Genomic DNA, 4,967 nt, shown 5'->3' on the forward strand with positions numbered 1-4,967 from the left:
TTGGCAATGGTGAACCTGCACGAAACGATCTCGGCATAAACAGTTAAAGTTGCCGATTCCCCGGCAGCGGCGCCAAAAATTTGACGGGTGTCGAGTCCGGCAAATAATAGAATTTATAAAAATAAGCCTATTATCTCTAAAACACAACTTGTGATAGTGATAAGTAGGGTCATCTCCTCAGGGACTCGGTGTTAACCGTAAATCCAAAACGTAAACGTGTGCAAATTCATTGACAATAAAACATTATATATAGAAAAAGAGGGGGGGTTGGAAGATTGATAAAATATTCTAAATATGCAAAACAAAAGTTGAGAACGTTAAACAATAACGAATAAATTCTAGTGATGAGTATAACTAGTTCTTTATCAAATCATGTATCATTGGCTTGTATAAAAACATTTTCTTAAAAGATTTTAGACCGGTCGTGAGTGTCGACACGTGCCAAACACTCCACTTGTCTTTATAATTAAACTAACACGAGAAGCTCGATAGATTAGTTCCTAATTGATTAAGTTGATTCTAGTCACGGACGTAAAATTCAACCTACCAATCGCCTTACGCAATAAACAAGCACCAATCCTAACTAATGAACGGAAGACCGAACATTTAAGCTAGATTACACAGTCCTATAATGCAAACCAATGCACTTGATTGTCTATTGATGCACTATTTGCTACCAAGTGGAAATTAAGAACAATTACAAGTTCTTAATTACGACTAGCAATTCAAATTTAGGCTAAAGGATTCAAGGGATCTTTCTCAAAACCAAAATCCCAAAAATGAAGAACGATTCAGAACAAGAATTTGCGCAAATAAAATGTTAAACAAGTCTCAACAAAGTTCAATGCAAACTAACTATAATCTCATCACTAGAAACAGAAAATTAGCAACTTATAATTCTATTTTGAATCAGAAATTGAACTTATAGATGAGAGAAAACAATAGACTAGGAAGAACCTTAATTTGAGAAATCCAAACCGAACTTGAAGAATCTAAAATCGATTTCTGCTGCTCAATTTCGTCCTCCCGATTTACTGCTGCTCCCTCTCGATTTTCTTGCTTTAAATCCACAGCCCCTTGTTTTTTGCTCCTTGTTTCTGCTTGATTTCTGCTCCTTGCTTTCTGCTGATGCTTTAAATCCACAACCCCTTGCTTTCTGCTCCTTGATTTCTGCTCCTTGCTTTCTGCTCCTTGATTTCTGCTCCTTGCTTTCTGCTTTTGGGCTGTTTGGAGACAGCAACTTTGCTGTTTTTGGGCTGCTGATTCTGTTTGCTGTTTGGACCACAAAAACAACACATAATCAACACATTTTTTTCAACTTAAATAGCCTCTAGAAGTTAAATTAACTTAAATTAAATTGGCCCCTTTTAAGCATATATTTGTATAAATTTGGACTTATCAATCATGCAATCAGATTATAATTTAGATTTTGGTACATCAAACCTGTTTCGCGTTGTCAATTCAAAGTTTTATAGCAGTTGTTGGAAGAGGGATGCAGATGCTGGAGTTTGTAGCTCCTGCACACACTTGAGATGAAAGGTTTGTTTGAGGATCCAATTGCTAAAATGGTTCACTAAAACCTTTTCAATGACCATTTTGATCAAAAGTTGTTGAGTTTAAATAAAAAATATTAATCGTTTCCACACTCGATTCATTGTTTCTCTACTGATTCCATTTGAGGTAATTATTTTTCCTCTCATATGGTTGTTCATCATCCTCCCTTGTTCTTCAAGTTCTTACTATGTGTTCATCTTTCTTCTCCATTTTCACTTCTGGGTTAGGGTTAATTGTGTTTCCATCAATCGATTTGTTGCTCTTCAAGCTTTTGACTTATCTACTGGAAGAGCTTCAAGCTTCTCTGCATCTACACATCGAGGTAATTTGTTTTCCATTTGTATCAGTTTGATTTTACCCTAATCATGTTTCTTGAAAGTCTTAGGCTTTTTAGTTTTGCTTTCTTTTATCTTCTGTATATAATTGTTCATTGTTTTTATTTATTCTTCTCAATGTATGCATCAAATACATACTACTAGATGTAGTTGATTTTCATTTATTTTGATTTTCACAATTGATTTCGATTAACAGGCTTCATTATTGTCTTCCTTTCATTACTGTCCAGAATCTCTTCAATCTCCTCCGTCTCCAAAATCTTCTTGGAATCTTAGTGTGCTGTCTTACAATAGGTATGTGATTTTCGAAATGTTTATGAATTTGTGTATTGGTTATATTTGTGCTTTCTAAATCAAATTTAAGGAACTACTTAGATTGTTTATTGTTGTGATTCAATCTTTTTGAAAGTTAAATATGGCACAGGCTCTGCACCTGAGTATATGTTAGGGTCACATGTCAAAACACCATCCACATCTTTCCACACTTGAAATAATGGAAAAAAGAAAAGAATAAATTAGAACTTCTGCTGAAACCACACTAAACTTCAAAAGACACTCTATAGAAGCTTGAGATAGTCTTTTTACACAACTTCTAGGAGACRAATACAAACTAAAATTACATAATGAATGAGAATGTGATTTTTTAAGATCTTCACCAACCCGAATTTCTTGCAAACCCAATCCTTTGCCGATGGTTGTGGGAGTCAAATCACTACCACCTCTGCCCACCGTAGTCACTGCACAAGTTCTCCAACCTTACAATTTATATATGGATTTAAATTAGTCCTTTCGAGAAAGTTCAAGTTCGTTATTCATGTAAGAGAACCATCCAAAGAAATTTTAGAGAGGATGCAAGAAGTAAAAGACCTTCCCAACAGTAACAATAGGGATTATAGGATCTCTAATCCAATCACCATGTAGTCTCTTTGCTACAGCTAGATAAGTTGCTTCAATATCAAATGCATCATGAAACGTAAGCAACAATACGAACAAATATTCAACCAATAAACGCGTTGATTAGTATTAGAGAAATTCGGTTACACAAAACTCTAATAATTGTCCTTGTTCTTAATCTATACATCAGAATCACTATATATAGACAAGAAGACGTATTGGATTACAATTCCTATTCTATCACCAAAACGCAGAATTAGGAAACTTTCTATATATTAGGTTTCCTTGGATTGCACTCCAAGGCACCTTTGGGTCGGCCCGCGGCATATAGCCCATGGACGATCCAACCATTCGCCAACAATCACCCCCTGAATGGTTGAAGCGGCAATTCACACACACCAAGAAACGTTCTCATTTCACCGAACCTGACTCGCGCTAAGGCCTTCGTTAGGGGATCCGCTACTTGACTATTTCCCGCCACGTGTTCGACTTCAACTTGCTCGTTTTCCATACGCTCTCGAATGTAGTGGAAACGAGTGTGAATGTGTTTGCTCCTTCCGTGAAACACCGGATTTTTAGATAATGCAATCGTCGACATATTGTCTATACAAATCAACACCTTTTGCTTCTTTAATCTGGTTACCTCCGCGAGTAACTCCCTTAGCCAAACTGCTTGACATGCTGCCGATGTAGCTGCCATGAATTCGGCTTCACATGAAGATAAGGCCACGGTATCTTGCTTTTGTGAACACCACGAGATGAGGGATTTACCAAGAAAGAAAATGTGACCTGTAGTGCTCCGACCATCATCTGCATCTACATTACGACTGTTGTCACTATAACCCAGAAGTTTCAACTCATCGCATCTCTCGTATCTAATTCCAAGCGAAATTGTACCGCGAAGGTATCGAAGGATTTGCTTAACCATGCGCGCATGAGATTCTCTCGGACTTTGCATATAACGACTAACTACCCCGACTGAGTAAGCTAAGTCCGGACAAGTGTGAAGGAGGTAGCGTAAGCACCCTACTACCCTCCGATAATGAGTCGCTTCAATTTCTGGTTCATCCTTGGCTTTCGATAATTTTAGTACCGGTTCCATTGGACATTGTGTAGCATTACATTCTTCCATGCCCGCCTCTTTCAAGATTTTCATAGCATAGTTCGCTTGTTTGATTGTTACACAATCATTTTCTTGAGAAACTTCAATGCCCAAGTAATAAGTCAACAAGCCAAGATCCGACATTTCAAAATTTGAAGACATCATGCTTCTGAATTGGCTTGTTATTTCATGACACGTTCCCGTTACGAATAAATCATCCACGTACATAGCCACAATGATGTATTCACCTCTCAAAACCTTTTTATATACTGCCGATTCGTGCAAGCATCGTTTAAAGTCCATTCCTCGTAAGATGCCATCAAGTTTTATGTTCCATGCCCTTGGATCTTGTCGTAAGCCATACAAGGCTTTTGCTAACTTGTAAAATTTTCTTTGCTCTCCCGCCTTTTCGAAACCCTCGGGTTGACTCACGTACACTTCTTCTTTCAATTCACCGTGTAAGAAGGCCGTCTTCACATCTAAGTGGTAAATCTTCCATCCTTTCCTGGCCGCAAGAGCAATCAATAATCGTATTGTCTCGAGTCGTGCTACTGGCGCGAAGACTTCATCAAAATCAATGTCGTATTCTTGTACATAGCTGTAACACCCCCATACTCCACATTTGCATAAAATACATATTTCATTACATAGAAACATGAATTACATCAAAAGGTCCCACTAGTACATGGATTGCTATATGTACAAAATCTACATATAAAATTTCCCTTTTATAGCATTGCATAATTTAAAACAGAAAATGAGGGTTAGACCATACGGGTCTAGTGAGTAAATCTCTTATTTGCAAATGCAGGGTGATGAACACCAAAACATGATAATGTAATCTTGGTTTAGAAATATACTGCAATATAACAATTGATGCAGTTCACAATGTCATGCATAAAGAAGTATATCCAAAAATCTCACTTCTTTAAAATATTTCTAAACAGAAATCTTTCCCAATATCAAAACTCTTTCAATTAAAATACCATTCCTTTAACAGGAAAGATTTAAGGCAAAACTTGCCTGATATGAMAAASCATTTTCCCCTTCTCAATAACATCTAAATTATTACTTCTAAATAG

Source organism: Cynara cardunculus (assembly GCF_001531365.2).
Source record: "Cynara cardunculus var. scolymus isolate 2C chromosome LG 9, CcrdV1, whole genome shotgun sequence".
Classification (NCBI taxonomy): Eukaryota; Viridiplantae; Streptophyta; class Magnoliopsida; order Asterales; family Asteraceae; genus Cynara; species Cynara cardunculus.